Genomic DNA, 19,106 nt, shown 5'->3' on the forward strand with positions numbered 1-19,106 from the left:
ACCTGTGTAGCACCTTCCAATTCATATTATCCTCCAAGGATTTTAGTACTATCACTTTTTAAGTAAGGAGCTGAAGCATATGATTTGGAAAGGACTTATAAAGCTAAACATTTTATTTTTCTAATTATACAAAAATAAGAGGACAGGGCTTCTATTCTGTATCTTAATTTTCCATTTACTGAGATTAACACATATAAGTGATAAACTCTGATTTTAACCCTAATAAAAATAATAATCTCACATTTATATGATGCCTTATGGCATTAAAAATGTCTTTCAACTTGTCAACAGGTGATGACAATATAGGAAACAGAAGAAGCAAAAAAAGATAGTTATTTAAAGGTACCTAAAGCAAGGGTTCTTAACTTTTCTTTTGTGTCATAGAATCTTTTGGCAATCTGATAAAGCCCACTGACCCCTTTTCAGAATAATTTTTAAATATAAAAAATACAAAGGGTTATTAAGAAAAATCAATTAAACTGAAATCGGTTTATTAAACAGTTTATATATTCTAGAGTAAGAACCACTGGCCTATGACCTTACTTAGAATAGAAATCTTTCTGAGTTCTACTATGCATATGATTTATCAGATGAAATGGAGGGACTGAGTGAAATGTAGACTGGTAATGAGAAGGAGCCAATACCTGGGTTGGGATAAATGAGAGACAATTAATTTGATGGTGTTTCTTGCCAAAAAGGGTCAGTAACAGCTTTAGTAGCTACTCAACTGGAACCTGAGTCACAGTTCAGTATAATCTGACTTTATGGTTTATAATTCCTACTTTGCAATTATTCCTCACCCTACATTATTCTCACACAATAAATAGCCTGCCCTCTTTCAGTAATGTATTTCACAACAGCTCTAATTTTCTCTGAAATGTTACCACCTAAATGATGTGGTCACCCATTCTACTGGGCTTACCAGTTATTTGTCTGTACCACTTAACTACACACTGCTATTTAACTCATATTTGCATATCTTAAGTTCTAAAGTATATTGTAAGTTTCTGGAGAATAGGAACATATATTCATCTTCATTTCATGTAAGTACAATTAACATTTATTAAGTGTTTCTCATGTGTAAGACATTGTGCTGAGAGTAATAAAGGTAGCTTACAATACAAGTTCTATTCTGCAGAAACTTACAGTCTAGTGGAGGAGAATGTATGGAAACAACAACTATAATACAAGGGAGGATGGACTAAATGCAAAAGAGAAGCCATTGTCTCACTTTTCTGTGTCCCAGGGCTATGGAAGGCACTCAAATACTTGGTGAATGAATAAAGTCTAAGGTGGCACAAAGAGTACATTAGAAATTTCTCACCCAATAAACCCTTGGCAGAAAAGCTGGGCTTCCCAAATGGTGGGGGAGAGAGTGGAACGCAGATGTAGAACTAAGTTGGATGGGTAGATTATTAGACACTGCAAGAAATGGATGATAACATTTATGAAACAGTATTTCCTAAAAGAAAATGGAAACATAATGGTATTGAAAGTAAACAAATTCACTGGCTACTGTAGCTTCCTATTGCTAGTTCTATGGGAATCTTTAAGGCATAAAACAGAGTTGCAGTAGGAAAATATTCCACCCAGGCAAAAAGGCAAGCTGAAAATAGCCTATTTAGGTAGTTCCATGCTGGGGATAGATAACATAATACCTGAAAGTAGAAAAATTAGCACAAAATTCCTGGGAGAAGCAACATCAAAACCATCGCATTCAGGACATGGGATGAGAGGAGTCAAGTTCCTACTCAACAATCAGATCAGTTTGAGGGGATTCATTACATGCAACACAGGGGAAGAGAGGTTCTCCTACTAGAATTATCTGGGGCATTTACTACTAAGAAGATGAACAAATTCTCCGGTGTGCCATTACTTCAAAGGAAATGGCAGTTTTAATGAAGCACTGGCACTTTGAGAACTTGAAGAATGAGGAAGTGTAGAATGAGGCTTGATTGCAAAAAGATAGGTTACATAAACATGGATTTCTGTAGGGAAGTCTAGTGGATACACTTTGCAAAACAAAAAGAAAAAAAGCTAGGGGGCGGAGCCAAGATGGCGGAGTAGAAAGACGCACATACACATAGCTCCGAACCCACAACCCACAGAACGGCTACAGGGGAGTAATTCACGGCGAATTCTGCACCCAGAGGCCACGGAACATGGGAGCGAGGGAGATTTCTGTTCTGGAGGGACCTGCAAACCTCTCGCGGGGGGTCCTTCGCGCTGTGGACTGGGCGCCAGGACTGGGAGCTGAGTGCAGTCCTGCCACGGCGGCGGCACCGAGAGAAAAAGATCCGAGCGGGCTTCAGGGACGGGATCTCCAGCAGCCGCACAAGTTCCTCCGCCCACAGGTGACGGGGGTCGGTGAGAGAGTCTGTTTGGCGGGTGGAGAGGGGAGTGGGGTGCCCCCATGATTCGCCCTCCCCCCCCCCAGGTAGAAGCTGAGAGGCGGCTGCAGACAGGGGCTTCCCAAGCGGCGGGAGCCTGGATCCATTGTGGAAGGTCTGTGCATAAACCCCCTGAGGGAACTGAGCCCGTGAGGGGGCCCGACCTGAGCACCTAAATTTAATCTCACACTGAATAGCAGCCTTGTCCCCGCAAAAAAGCCCTGAGGCTGGAAGCAGCATTTGAATCTCAGACCCCAAACGCTGGCTGGGAGGATCAGGAGGTGAGGTGGGTGTCAGGAGAATATTCAGAGGTCAAGTCACTGGCTGGGAAAATGCCCAGAAAACGGAAAAGAAATAAAGACAATTGAAGGCTACTTTCTTGGAGAACAGGCAGGAATGGGCTCAGGCCATGGAAGAGCTCAAAAAGAATTTTGAAAATCAAGTTAGAGAGGTGGAGGAAAAACTGGGAAGAGAAATGAGAGAGATGAAAGAAAAGCATGAAAAGCAGATCAGCTCCCTGCTAAAGGAGACCCAAAAAAATGTTGAAGAAATTAACACCTTGAAAACTAGCCTAACTCAATTGGCAAAAGAGGTTCAAAAAGCCAATGAGGAGAAGAATGCTTTCAAAAGCAGAATTAGCCAAATGGAAAAGGAGATTCAAAAGCTCACTGAAGAAAATAGTTCTTTCAAAACTAGAATGGCACAGATAGAGGAGGCTAAGGACTTTGTGAGAAAGCATGATATCACAATACAAAACCAAAAGAATGGAAAAATGGAAGATAATGTGAAAAATCTCATTGGAAAAACAACTGGCCTGGAAAATAGATTCAGGAGAGACAATTTAAAAATTTTGGGACTACCTGAAAGCCATGATCAAAAGAAGAGCCTAGACATCATTTTTCATGAAATTATCAAGGAAAACTGCCATGAGATTCTAGAACCAGAGGGCAAAATAAATATTCAAGGAATCCACAGAACACTGCATGAAAGAGATCCAAAAAGAGAAACTCCTAGGAACATTGTGGCCAAATTCCAGAGTTCCCAGGTCAAGGAGAAAATATTGCAAGCAGCTAGAAAGAAACAATTCAAGTATTGTGGAAATACAATCAGGATAACACGAGATCTAGCAGCCTCTACATTAAGGGATCAAAGGGCATGGAATAGGATATTCCAGAAGTCAAAGGAACTAGGACTAAAACCAAGAATCACCTACCCAGCAAAACTGAGTATAATACTTCAGGGGAAAAAATGGTCTTTCAATGAAATAGAGGATTTTCAAGCATTCCTGATGAAAAGACCAGAGCTGAAAAGAAAATTTGACTTTCAAACACAAGAATGAAGAGAACCAGGAAAAGGTGAACAGCAAAGAGAAGTCATAAGGGACTTACTAAAGTTGAACTGTTTACATTCCTACATGGAAAGACAATATTTGTAACTCTTGAAACATTTCAGTATCTGGGTGCTGGGTGGGATTACACACACACACACATGCACACACGCACACATACATAGAGACAGAGTGCACAGAGTGAATTGAAGAGGATGGGATCATATCTTAAAAAAAAAAAATGAAATCAAGCAGTGAGAGAGAAATATATTGGGAGGAGAAAGGGAGAAATGGAATGGGGCAAATTATGTCTCATAAAAGAGGCAAGCAAAAGACTCATTAGTGGAGGGATAAAGAGGGGAAGTGAGAGAAAAACATGAAGTCTACTCTCATCATATTCCACTAAAGGAAAGAATAAAATGCACACTCATTTTGGTAGGAAAACCTATCTCACAATACAGGAAAGTGGGGGACAAGGGGACAAGCATGGTGGGGGGATGATAGAAGGGAGGGCATGGGGAGGAGAATGCAATCCGAGGTCGACACTCATGGGGAGGGATAGGATCAAAAGAGAATAGAAGTAATGGGGGACAGGATAGGATGGAGGGAAATATAGTTAGTCCTATACAACACAACTATTATGGAAGTCATTTGCAAAACTACACAGATTTGGCCTATATTGAATTGCTTGCCTTCCAAAGGGAAGGGGTGGAGAGGGAGGGAGGTAAAGAAGTTGGAACTCAAAGTGTTAGGATCAACTGTAATGTTCTTACCACTAGGAAATAAGAAACACAGGTAAAGGGGTATAGAAAGCTATCTGGCCCTACAGGACAAAAGAGAAGACGGAGACAAGGGCAGAGAGGGATGATAGAAGAGAGAGCAGATTGGTCACAGGGGCAATTAGAATGCTTGGTGTTTGGGGGGGAGGGGGGGGGGGAGGGGGATAAAAGGGGAGAAAATTTGTAACCCAAAATTTTGTGAAAATGAATGTTAAAAATTAAATTAAAAAAAAAAGAAAAAAAGCTGCTCTTGGCAAATGGGAGACAAGGCTGCATGACAGACCTTTACAGAAATATTTTGTCAGTGCCACTGGGAAATTAGCTTTTTTGATGCTAAAAGAAGGCAATGCTTTAAAATGATGGCAAACTCTAAAGTGCACAGGAAATGGGGCCAAAAACAGGATCCCAAGAGTACTGCAATGCATAATTTAATAACACACATACAAAAACAGACCCTTTCACATGAATGAGGCATTTAAAGTTTTCCCATCAGATGCTAGAGTCAAGACCATAAAAGGGTTGATATTTATTTTTAGAGTAAAAATGTCTTCTTGTGGACTCAAAAGTAGGAAGTACATCCCTTTGGTTGAAAGTGACAGCCTTTCTCCTAAAATAATTCATTTTTAGATGAGAACCAAGAAGAGGAAGTTATTATCCAAATAATTTATCATATTTCAAAGTAAATAAAAGCAACAATAAAATTTATCCATGAAAGTATAAGCATTACAGCATGGCATGAGAGGTGACAAAACATTGGTCTTATAAACTCCAAACATATAGGAGGTACAGGAAAAAAGAGCTATACTTTACCTATTATTTAAGGATTAAAGTTAATGTGGTATAGTAGCAATAAGCACTGAATGATGAGTCAGAAAGTCTGGTTTCTTGTTACCCAACATACCATATAACTTTGGACAAATTACAGATAGAAGAGACCTTAGAGATCATCTCATACAGTGTTAAAGGGAAAGAGCAATGGCTCTGAAGGTAGAAATCATGAGTTCAAATCCTGACTGTGACATTATTTTTGTGACCCTGGAGTAACTTAGCCTCCCTGAGTCTTGGTTTCTTCATCTGGATTCAATGTCTCAGAGATCACTTTCAGATTTATGTCTCATGATCTAGATCAACCCATTTCACTTCTGAAAATTGGCAGATGGAGTTCATAAAGATGAAATTACTTGTTCACAGCACTTGTTAGACACAGAGCTGGCATGCAACTAGTTCAGTATGTTTTCTATCACATACTACAAACAGCAAAGGAACCAGAGACAGTAAAGCTGGATTTGAATCCTCATTGTGACGCTGCAGCAGTTACATCTTCTGAGCCTGTTAAACTGAAAGAATTCTGCTCTAAATCCTCTGAGCCTCTGACTACACTAGACAAGTTACTTCCCTTCCCACAGCTGTGCTGTGCTTGTCTCCCAGGGTGATGGGGGATCCAATGAGAAAGTATCTATTTCATCAAATCCTAAGACTCCAGAAACTAGTCCTACATTGACCATATTCACACACTTGATCCCTGAACAAGAGTGTCTTCTACAACACTAATGCAGAACACTGTTCACAAGCACTGTACAGCTGCAGCTTTAAGATATCTAATAAAAAAGAAACCTGTCAAATGCCCTGAGGCAATCCATTTCACTTCCAAGTAGAGCTCTAATTGTCAGAAGGTCTTCCCTGGCATTGAGCCCAAATCTTTGTTAGGCAGCTTCTCTAGCCATTGCTCCCTAAGACTGTCACCTAGGGAGCAAAGTAAAACAAGTCTAATCTCTCATATAGCAGACCTAATACTTGAAGAAAGGTACTATTCTTAAAATTGTTTTATTTTTTTACACTGAGATTACTTCCCACTGATAATATTACCACCCTACCCTAAGAACCCTCCTTTGTATCAAAATACCACTAAATGAAATCAACAAACTGGCCATAATTCAGCTATTAAAAGTCTTTCCAAGTCTCTTTTCCTTCAACTGATGCTCACATGATCAAGACCAGCTTAATAGCCCTTTTCTTTATCAATGTTGCTCCTTAAAAGTTATATCCAGAACCATCCATGAGACCATCATGCTTCTAAATACCATGCTTCTTCTTTTTTCTGTTTTGTTTTTTAATAGCTTTTTACTAGCACAGTAACAAAGGCAGGCTGAAGTAGCCCACAACATTGAACCAATCCACTGACTCCTATTCCACGACTCACGCTTCAACAGCTTAAGGTATTTCACTACAGGTTTCTGTAAGTCCTGATTAAACCCTCTAATCTTTTACACTAAAGTAGACTGGCATATAAAATACATTAACTACTCCTTTCCTATATGGTGCCATATATCCACTTGTCCATATTATATATCAGGAGATGACAGTCTCTAAAAAACAATCGTTAAATATCAATGTTCCCTCTCATGGGGAAAAACCAACATCTTTTTACCAAAAAAAAAAAAAAGTAGTCTTGGAAGGACTTTCCATAAATGCCATGTGTACCTGTACAAAGTTAAGCTGTTTTTACTCTTTTTACATATTGCAAGCAAAGTGTACATCCTTTTCTGTACTAGATTTGAGCTAATATTGCAGAACAGTCTTAAAAGATGCTATTACCAATTCTAACTGTCTACTGTAACAAGATACCTTAAGTTACAACAACAAAATCTTAGGAAATAAAAGACTGAATAAAATCTGTTATAGAAATACTCTATTCTTTATCAGCTCCCACCCTTTCATAATCATAAGTAGCTCTTTCCATCACAGACAAATAATGTTAATTTGGTGAAAACCCAACTTATGTCACATATCTCCTGGTCCACTGCCTGGCCATTCTGTTGTGTTCTGCTCTGTTGGTCATGTACTGAGTGGCAATACTTCCCACTAAGGGGTCAGCAGGGTTGCAGTCCGTGAGCAAGGAGCAGATGGAAAGAAGTACTTTAGATATGCTGAGGGCCTGGGCTCCAGTTGTCCTTCAGAATATCCAAATAGATCACCCCTCAGCTATTGATGTTACAGAGATAACTTCTTGTCCAGAACATGACCTTTGGGGGCTTGAAGGGATATGCCAGTGTGAAAGTTATGTCAAGAAAGAAGAACACCCCCCCCAGCCCCATAAAATGATCCTGGAGGCCCCAGAATAGTTGATCTCCATTCATAGATGTTATCACCTTTGGGTCCAGCACTGCAGTTGGGAGATGGGTCTAATGTGATGTCCGCCAGTTTCTTCTGAATCCTGCAGACCAAGGAGTAGGTGGGCCATGGCAGGGATCCCCTACGTGGAGGTGGAGGGCTGGGTGTGGGCAACTGCAGAGCCAAGAGCCCCAGAGCCCTGGCCTCATCCAGGGGCAATGGCGGCAGGGCTTGCCAGACTGGCCACATTCACCTGGGCACATGCCCATGCTTCTTTTATAAACAGTCTAGGTAGATCATTATGAACTGAATCTTTTGCCTCCTGGGTAAGCACAGTTAGGTAGGTCAGTGGATAGAGTACTGGGCCTGCAGTCAGGAAGACTCATCTGCCTGAGTTCAAATCTGGCCTCAGACACTATCTGTGTGACTCAGGGCAGGTTATTTAACTCTGTTTACCTCAGTTTCCTATCTGTAAAATTAGCTGGAGAAGGAGATGACAAACCTTTCCAATATCTTTGCCAAGAAAACCCCAAACAGGGTCACTAAGAGTTGGACACAACTCAACAACAAGATTACATTAGCTTTTTTCCCACATTGTACATTTTTTAAAAAATGTACACTACTGACCTGTATTAAATATACAGTCCATTAAAACTCGCCAAATTTTTGTCAAATAAACTGCTACCTAGGACATGGCTTCCAAATCTCTCTCTTGTTTATTTTTTAAACTGCTTCATAAAATTTTATATTAAACATTAAGATAAGCAAATGAACTCGATTTGTATTCAAATGCCTAAAGATATAAATGTCAACCTTTCAGTGTGACCACCATTAAAACCATCAAAATTCTTTGCTCACTGCTAAACTTTTGAGATCTTTTCAGATTTCTTAACATACTTGATACCTGTCAAAGCACCAAAGACTGGAAGCTGGAAGGGACCTCAGAGGAAACTCAGGGCCTAAGGTGGTAAATACTTAAGGTGCACATCTAACTCTAAACTTTGGACACCAAATCTAGCGGGTGTGAGTCAATTTTAATTTGCTTATAATATGCTATTACATTAATGAATGACAAATTAATTATGACTATTTTCAGATACGTTAAAAGCAAAGATGTAAAGACGTAAATTTACATTTGGAAGGAAAAACTTCTTAATGATTAGAATGAGACAAAAGTGGATGGGCTGCCTCAAGAGTTAGTAAGGTCCCCCTCAAAACCAAGGTTAACACTGCAGAAAAGATCCTTGTTTACAAAATGATTAGGCTACCAAAAACTATTAAAGTATGCATATTCTTTGACCTAGCAATAATGCTACTAGATCTATACTCCAAAGAGATCAAAGAAAGAGGAAAAGGATCCATAGAGACAAAAGTACTCATAATAACTTTTCTTGTGGTGGCAAAGAACTGGAAACTGAGGGAATGCCCATCACAGGTGAATGGCTAAACAAGTTATGGTATTAAAATGTGACAGAATACCAATGTGCTATAAGAAATGATGAAAACTCAAGTAAGCAAAACTAGGAGAACAATTTATACAATAACAACAACACACTGGAAGGATAAACAACTTTGAAAGACACAGGAATGCTGATCAACACAATGATCAATCATTATTGCAAAGGACTCATGATGAAACAAACTATCCATCTCCAGGTAAAGAGCTGATAGATTGAAGATGGAAGCTTATTTTCTTGTCTGTCTTTCAGACATTGATAATGTGAAAATTTGTTTTGCATGACTATATATATTTGTAATAGTTCCCTCTCCCCGCTTCTCAATGAGCAAGGGAGAGGGAGAAGTCATAACTAAAAATAAAAGTAAATTAAAAACTAAGTATAAGGGTATAAATCACCTTTATAACTTTTACTGTATTTTGCCAAATTGCCTTCCAACAATATCTTACTAGTTTGCAATTCCATCGGTATTGACTAATGTAGTCTCCAGACTACAATGTAGTAATCTCTCCAGAGTAAATTTTAACAGGACAATGACTTGAAGCATCCCTAAGAATGGGAATCAAGAAGGCAAAGGTAATACAGGAATTTAAGAGATCAGAATTTCGCTGTCTTTTGCCTCCAATTGATGATATCACTGCAAAATATAGGGGGGAATGACTAGAATTCACAGTTTTCCATGCATGAAACTACCTGATCAAGAACCTCCACTGTGAATGTCTGAATATGGGAAGGTCAAATAAGGCCAATTCATCTTCGAATGAGAAAAGAGGTAGGGATAAGTGCTTTTTAAAAGGCACACATAAATCTACAAGCTCACTTCACATTGAAGAACAGGCAGTGAACCTATAATGAAAATTAAGCAAGAGAGAAATGGTATATAAAATTCCATAGGATTGAAAGAATTTCCAGTGCAGGTCAGATCCATGTGTTATATTTGAAAGAAGTAGCAAGTGATATGTAGAACATCAGAGTTACTAGTTGACCTATAAATCATAAGACGTGTGTTTTGATTTCTCCTTAGTAACTGGTCATGGATCCATTATATCATTTCAGTTTTGCTTGAGCATATTTACGTTTTCTGTTTATACAGTCTCAATGAGTTTTTAATGTTTAGCTCTCAATGAAGATACTTATACTTCTTTTTCCTGGTAGCTATCTCTTTTCTTCAACTCTCACCTACTTGATTTATTCCCAAGTTTCTATATCTTTAGCTCTAACCTTTCTCTTAGGATCCAGACTCACATTTCTAACTACTTATTCCTCTGCCAACTATATATTAGCTTAATAAAACATCTTTCTCCACCCCCAATTCCTGTTGCAACTAACCTCATACTGACCACTCTGGGGGATTATTGTCACCAGTATGTCCATGATATGACGGCTACCTTATTAACTTTCTAATAAAGAAAACAAACCACATCATTCCTTTATTCAAGAGACTTCAATTAGAGGCACTGTGGTATAGTGGAAAAGACCTGGGCTACACACCATCTGTGCGATCTTGTTCAAATCTTCATCACTTCTGGAGCTCAGTTTCTTTCTCCATTAAAGGAGAGGTCTTTTGTTCCCTAGACATGGAATATTCTCCCACCTACAAATGCAGTCAGTATGTGTCTGATGAAATCCAACTGATCCTTTGAGGCTCAATGCCATCTTTTCCATGATGGTGTCATCCATATCCTCAGTAAGCAGCGACCTATTCTCCCTTGAATTTTGCATATTAGTTCTCAAACTATCAGCAGAGGATAGTATATTTTATTCCATATCATTCTATGTATGTTTTCCCTATTTGTAAGCTCCATGGAGGCAAAGCACATATTTTAATTAACTTTTATTTCCATTAATATATACCACAGTGCTTTGCATTTAACAAATGGTGGTGAGGCTTTTGGGTCACGGGATCAACCAGATGGCAGATGAAATAGTTCCAGTCCTCATTAACTTTCACCTCCCACGCCTTGGCCACTACTCCTGGGAGAAATTATGGGCCAAATGTTGAGCAATTATAGATGAAGAGGGCAGGGGAGGGTAACAGAGAATGGGAGGGAATGAAGAGGAGAGAATAGATACAGACAGTCAAGAACAAACCATGATAAGGTAAAATCTTCATGAATTTACAATGCAAACTACAAATCCTAAAAGTGCTCATTAAGGATATCTTCCCATCCAGCCTTCCTGTTAATAACAGGAAATATTCCAATCCCTGTGTTCATGCCTGGGGCCTATACTGGACCCCTCTTCTGTTTCAGAGACTTTATCATCACACCCCATTCCCTAACACACCTCAAGTCACAAGCAGACAAATCAACAGAGAGGATGCTAAAATTAAAAGGATGAGTGTGTTAAACCCTGAAAGAGATTACAAAAATTATCAAAAATCTGTATGGCAAAGGAAAGAGAATCAATGACTGCAAAAGCAAAAAATCCTATGGAACCTCAAGATAGCATGGAAGAAGAAATTCCAGAATGGTTCAAAAGAGAAAGAAAATCCATAAAAGAAGAAATGTGTGTTGAAAGTTAAAGTTCTACTATGCCCCAAGACTATAAAATCATGTATACCCTTTGACCAATCAATACCACTACTAGGTCTGTCTTCCAAAGAGATTTAAAAAAAAAAAAGAAAAGAAAAGAAAGAAAAAGGACCTACAAAAATATTTACAGCAGATCTTTTAGTGGAGGCAAAGATTGAAAATTGAGAGCATGTCTACCAATTGGGGAATGGCTGTACAAATTGTTGTATATGATTGTGATGGAATACTATTGTAGGATGCTCTCAGAAAAACCTGGACTTACATGAACTGATGAAAACTGAAAAAAGCAGAACCAGGAGAATAATGTATAGAGTAATAGCAATATTGCAGCGGTGATGAACTGTGAATGATTTAGCTATTCTCAGCAATACAACGATCCCAGACAATTTTGAGGGACTTATGATGAAAAAGGCTACCACATCTCCAGAGAAAGAACTGATGGAGGCTGAATGCAAATTGAAGTATATCTTTTCTTTACTTTGACTTTGATGAGTGAAGGAGGGCTGTGCAAATGACCAACCTCACTTTCTCCTCCAGAGCCATCTGGGTTTAGTGGCCAGATATTCATCAGGACTACTGGAGATGGCCCAGGATGCAATGGGAGACCCTGGCCCTTTTAGGCTAAGGTCTTTTCAGGTTCTCACTTTGAGTGAGGTAACACCCATTCCGTGAATAGGCCTCTTAAAGAAGTGAATCAAAGGATGCCCCGCCTTTAATTAAAAAGATTAAAAAAAAAAATCAAACTGGGAGGGGAAGACCCTCAGGGGTTGCTGGTCAAAAGAGAAACAGTTACAACAGACATTCATTGAGCCAGGAGGGACCAAAATATAGCCATTAAGTGGTGCTTGGGCAGGGACCTACTGTGGTGCAATACATGAGCTATAGAATGAAATGGGTTTAAGGTTTGCTCTTTGAAAAAAAGAGACAGAAAGACAGGAAGAAAGAAAAGAAGGGAGGGAGAGAGGAAGGATCTAGCCAGTAAACCCCATGACTGCACATGTATAACCTATAAGTTGCTTGCCCTTAAAAAAGAGAAAATTTGGAACTCAAAAAAAAAATTTTCTAACATGAATGTTAAAAATTGCTTACACATGTAATTGGGGGTAAAATAAAAATATTAAATTCATTAAAAAAAATTCCCCCTCTTCAAAGTTAATAGTTCTCAATGCAGAAAAACACAAACCCCAAATACCTCAATAGCAGAGCAAGAAAAAAATGAATCCATGACAGAGAGTTTCTCCAAAGAAACAAAAGAAATAAACAGATTTGGAAAGCAAAAATACTGAAGTGAAGGGAAATCTGGCAGAAGACAATGATGTTAAAAAGAATACATGCTTGTTTTCACTCTTCTTTGTAACCTCAGTGCTTCCTACAATTCCTAAAACATACTAAACATTTAAATTCCTACTGAATGACTGGGGAAACAATACGTGCAGAAATAACTGCCCAGGAGAACAGGAGCTCAAGGCAGATTTAAATGTGAAAGATTTATGGGAGACAACCTTCTCTAAGAGAGTACTGTGCCTCCAAGGGCAATATTCTGTCCCAGGAAAGGAGATTTCTGAACTTCTAGGGCAGCAGATACTCAGAAGTTTAAGTATATCTGCAAAAGGGAATGAGGAGTAAGGAGGACAACAGGAATGGTTGATACAGATCCAAAAAGGAAAGTGTGAAATTAATGGGAAGAATAACGATTATGAGAAAAGTAGAACTGGATGGCACAATTTAGAAAAAGGGTATACCTTTGGTCATGAATTGAAAGTTTTTAGAATGTATAGCACAATAGTGAACAGTGACTATGAGGCAAGATCTACCCAGGGAACAACACATAAATGGGTTAGAAGGGGGAGCTCAAATCTATTACTTAAGAAGCTTTAAGTCCATGAAATAAACAAAGATAATAAAAGGGGAATAAACAAAAAATATAAAACTCCAAAATAGAAAGTAAAGAGAAACAAACAAAAAAGAACAAGGAAATTCTTGGGAAAAAAGAGCAGAAAAAAAAAAACACTACGAAAATGAGTGGCAGGAAAGAGAGGATGGGAGATTTTCAACCAACCAATTAACTGAGAAGAAAAAAGGGAGAATATACACAAAGAAAAATGAATAAATAATTTAGATGGCAAAGCACACCCCACCCCCGCACCCCACACCCACACACACGGTAAAGGACTAACAGAAAGCAGTGGGGAGGTAAAGGGAGAGTCTAAGGAACGAGACTACATCATAAAAGCTTGAGCAAAATAAATTTTCGGGACCAAGTACTGACTTTAAAGATGAAGAAGAAAAACTGGAAAATAAGAAATATTAGAGAAATAGAGGAACACATGAATTGAAATGTAAATGTGAGTGGATAACAAAACTCTGTAATTTGTTGCTTACAAGAAATATATGGGAAGAGTAAAGACATACAAGAATCAAAACTGAGAGGCTGGAATAAAATTTACAATAAATCTGGTCACTCTAAAAGAATAAAAAGTATAATCATGCTGTAAAAGAATTTACAATACCAATAAAGACAGACAGGCAAATTATATTATGTTTAAAGGTACCACTGACAATGAACCGATTTCAATATTAAACATATATGCACCAACAGATAGCATCTAAATTTAAAAAGGAAAGATTAATGGAGTTGAAAGAAGAAACAGAAAGTAATACTAAATAATAGGAGGTTTTAATATTCCTCTCTCAGATCTGGACAAATCTAACAAAAGGAAGGATTAAACAAAATGGAAACTACAGAACCAAAAGGTTGGAGGATTTATGGTGTTTTCTGAATGGGATCTACTAAATAACATACAATTTCCCAGCACCACAAGGCACTTCTTACAAAACTAAGACCTTGTATTAAGGAATAGAGAAATTGAAAATAAAAGTAAAAAACTAAAATTCCCAGCACATCTTTTATAGCCCACAGCAGGATAAAAAATATTAATTAAGGGAGCACAAGCAAAAGAAATAAGGCCTAAATGAAGACCTACTAATGACATCCTAAAGAATGTAACACGTCAAAGAGCAAATTATAGAAACAACAACTATGTGAAAGACAAGGATAATGACAAGACAACATACCAAAATTTTTGGGATGCAGCTAAAGCAGTCCTCAGAGGAAAAATTATATCCCTAAAAACATACATTAACAAAATAGAAAAAAGAGAGAATTAATGAATTGAATATTCAATTAAAAATTAGAAAGTAAACAAACCCAAAACAAGCACAAGAGAAAATTTTAAAAATTAAAGAGAAAAAGATAAATTGGAACTCAAAGACTACAGAATTGATAGAACTGAAAGTTTTTTTTCTTTTGACAAGACGGATAAACTTTTAACCAATTCAATTAAAAAGAACAGGGAAAAATGAAATTTAAAAAATAAAAATGGAAAGGGTAAAATCACAACATAATAGAAATAAAATTATTAGCACCTATTAGAACCTACTATATTCAATTATATACTGAAAATTTGAAAGAGGATTACATGGAAAAATAGAAAATACGTGAAATTGATACAATACCAAATGGAGATCTTAAATAATCCTGTTTCAGAAAAGGAACTTGAACTCGTTGTTAAGAACCATGGCAGGGAGAAAGGAATCCTAATCCTGGTGGATTTACAAAGGTTTCTATCAAACTTTTAAAGAATAATTTAGAAATTACTCTCAAAACTGAGGAACAAAACAACAAATATATTCCTAATTCCTCTATTCCAGAGCAAGTTAAAATAATGAAATATAAGGCTAATTTAATAAATGAATTAAAAAGTTTAAAGCAAAACCCTAGCAAAAAGATTGCAGAAACTTATTCAAAAAAGTATTTCCTATGATGAAACTGGATTTACACCAGATTGTAAGGGTGGTTCTGCACCTTATAAAGAAGTAAAAGAACACAATTTAATCATATCCTTAAAAAAAAGGTCTCCCAAACCATATAATCACATTAATAGATGCAGCAAAAACCTTTGACAAGCTGTAACACTCATTTATGGTTTAGAACAACAATAAAAAATCCTACAAAGTATCATGATAAAACTTTTTTTCCTAAAAATGAATGGGTAAAAATAGAAAACTGAAACTAAAAAATTAGCATTTTATGTAATGGGTATAAATACAGAAGTAAACCAAGGATGTCTCCCTTTTCCCACTGTTATTTAACATATTTTTAGAAAAGGCAGCAAAAGCAAAAAGAGTAAGATAATAAAGCAGAGGAAAAAAAACTATTTGTTGATGACATGATGGTTGTCCTAGAGAATGATAAGGAATCAGAAACCAACTGAGACAACTAATATTCAGTAAAGTTTCAGGCAACAAGCTAAGCATTCCTTCCCACCTCCTGAAATAAACTTCAAACAGTATTACTATACAACAAAATAGAGGAAGCAATCACAGAAATTGCTCTTCAGACTAACTACAAAATGCATTAATTATCCAAGAGTCAATCTATTCAGGTACATTTAATTCCTGTATAGACACAATTCCAAAATGCTCCTGAAGAGTACCTATAATTCTAAGAAAAAATTTTATGGTCATATTGGGTAATCCAAAATGCTAATATCATCTGTTAATTTATAGAGTCAATGCTAAATCAAACAACAAAATAACAGAAAAATTAATTTAGAAAAACAAAAATTCTAGAACCTTTAAGAAAAAATGAAAGAAAAGATAGGAATGAAAGGACACTAGAACTTTCCAATCTCAAACTATGTTATAAGAGTAAAGCAAATATATTTGGTACTGATTAAGAAATAGAAATGTATACAATGATAATAACAATAACTTATCAAAGGCTTTCAAAATACTTTGCATTTATCTCATTTGATCCTAACAACCCACTGAGGTAGGTGTTGCTATCTCCAGATCAACAGAAGAGACACTACAAGAATCAGAAATAAATGAATTCAATAACCTAACAGTCGACAAACCTGAAAACATAAAAATACCCAGGAAAGAACTTCCTATTTAACAAGGATTGCTGGGACAATAAGAAAGCAGTCAGGCAGAAATTAGGTTCAGATTTGAAATCTTATATTGTATACCAGAATAAATTTAAAATGACCTGAATATTAAATATCTTATCACATACACACACAAATTTAGAAGAGTAAAGGAGACCTTTCACAGGCTGTGGATGGGTGGTGAATTATTAACCAAACAAGGAATAAAAGAAATTACAAAAATAAATTTGATAACAGGAAAGAGAAAAATTTTTTCACAGTTATGTGATCAAAGGATATGAACAGTTCTCCAAAGAATTGGAAACTACTGACAACCAGGTAAAAGAATGCTTCAAATCACTGATAAGAGAAAAACAAATTAAACAACCCCAAGGTTTCATCTCATACCCAGGAAACTAGCAAAGATAACAAAATATGGGAATAGCTAATGTTGGACGAGAGGAGTTTGTGGAGAGATACTCTAATCATTTTGGTATGCAATTTGGAATTATGAGGCAAGTGTGACTAAAAATAGTATGACTAAAATGCCCATATCCTTTGGCACTGAGATTTCACTACTCGGAAGAAAGGCTCCATATGTTATCAAAATATTTACAGTAGCACTTTTTCTGGTAGCAAATAACAGGACACAAAAAGTAAATGACTTTTGAATGGGGAACGGTTAAACAAATGGTGGTATATGAATGTAATGAAACATTTTGTGCTGTTGCTAAGTGGTGAACAGGAGGAGTACTGAGAAGCATGGAAAGACTAATATGAAATGATGTGATGTAAGTAGATATAGGAAAAAAATACAATGACTACAATAATGCAAATGAAAAGAACAACAACAAAGCAACAGAAGGTGAATCTGAGAAATTACAAACAAGCTTGTAACTAACATCAAGGTTTTAGGGTTTTTTTGGATATGTTTGTTGTGTGGCTTTGCTGAATCTTTTAATTCCTTTATAGGATGGCTCTCTGAGAAATAGGAGGAAGGATGTACTGTGAAATGTAGGCAACATCAAATGAAAAGATCAACAAAAATCTACTTTATTTCACTTTAACTGATTCTTGGGGGGAAGAGGAGAGAGACTTGGGTCTTCCTATCTTGCCCAGGCTGGAAGAGTAGCAGTCACTCATAGGCCAAACCTCAACGCTAATTGGCCCTTTGACAGCTGTGTTTCCAGCCTGGGGTGATTTGGCCCTCCTTGTGCAACTGGTTAGCCCCCTATTCCTGTGGCTGACTACATATGTAGTGTGCTAAACTTAATGTGGACAACTTCTGGGATTTAGCACTCCTGCAGCTCAGAACTCCTATACTCAATAAATCTAGCAGTTTGGGCCTTAGAGGCAGGGACTACAGGTACATGCCACCACACCTAGCAATAAAAATGTATTTTAAAGTTAGCTGCTGCATGAAGGACTCTTCCATCTTCATAAAAACTGTTCCATGCCTATCATCTTGTAAGTCACTCTCTGCTCACAGAAACATGAGGAAAACTCCTTATCATGTCAGATTATACCAGCCTACTCATTCTCCAACAGTATTCTCTGTACCCTTTGGTCCCTTCTGATTGGAGAGCAGGAAGACAGAGAAAAGAACTCCTCCTAAAGCATCTATTTAAAGACGGTTCTGAGGCCAGTCGTTTTTATTTCCCACTGAGCAATATTCGCTTACATTGGATTAGTTTGTCCCACTAAGTGCTGACCTTTCCTTTCCCCATCCTCCCTTTTAGTTTCCTTTTGTGTGCTGTCTTCCCCATTAGATAGCAAGCTCCTTGAGGACAGGGACTATCTTTTATACATTTGTATACTCACTGCTTATTAGCACAGTGCCTGGCACATAGCACTTTCCTTTCTTTACTATGTTCTTCACATTAAAAATGAGATCAGAACTACATGTAGAAGATGCATCAAAAGAAAATGATGTTACTTAGAGCCACAAAAATCAACATCAATCAATCATTCTCTTGAACTTTCACAACTTCACATTCTCAGAATACTCTATTTTGTAACACAGTTATGCCCTTGTTGTATCCCCTAATTGGTAAGGTCCTTTGAAGTCGGAAACAATGGGAATAGTTATGTTTGTGCCATTCCTAGAGGCTAGCATAATACTCTCTACACATTGCAGATGTTTTAATATGTATTTACTAAGCAAATGCATAAATACACATATGCACTCTAAAAAGTCAGGTTCTGTGAATAGGGGCTAAAGATTGGAGGGGAAAATTGTAACAACTTCAAAATTTCATTTCTATTTGAAAGGAATATGAAACTGGAATAAATTCAGCATTTTGCTTAAAAAAAGTTAAGTAGTTTTAAAAAGCAACATTATATTTACTGTTAAAATAGAAACATTTGAAACGTACTATGTAAGTACACTTCGAGCAAGAGTTCTTAGACTAGGTGTGTGAATGTAAAAAAAAGTATTTGGACAACTGTATTTCAACGTCCTTAGTTTCTTTAGCAATCCTATGTAATTGCATTTAGAAGCATTATTCTGAAAAAGGAGTCCATCAGCTTCATCAGACTGCTAAAGGGGTTCTTCACATGAAAAAGTTTAAGAATCCC

The 19,106-nt window shown here is 37.1% G+C and overlaps 1 protein-coding gene and 1 pseudogene across 1 annotated transcript in view; both read right to left on the bottom strand.

Moving 5' to 3' along the window:
* BRD4 (bromodomain containing 4) overlaps positions 1–19,106 on the bottom strand; it is a 185,860-nt gene that overhangs the window by 22,004 nt on the left and 144,750 nt on the right.
* On the bottom strand, positions 7,173–7,946 carry LOC140499571 (ubiquitin-conjugating enzyme E2 E1 pseudogene; annotated as a pseudogene).

Source organism: Notamacropus eugenii, chromosome 4 (assembly GCF_028372415.1).
Source record: "Notamacropus eugenii isolate mMacEug1 chromosome 4, mMacEug1.pri_v2, whole genome shotgun sequence".
Classification (NCBI taxonomy): Eukaryota; Metazoa; Chordata; class Mammalia; order Diprotodontia; family Macropodidae; genus Notamacropus; species Notamacropus eugenii.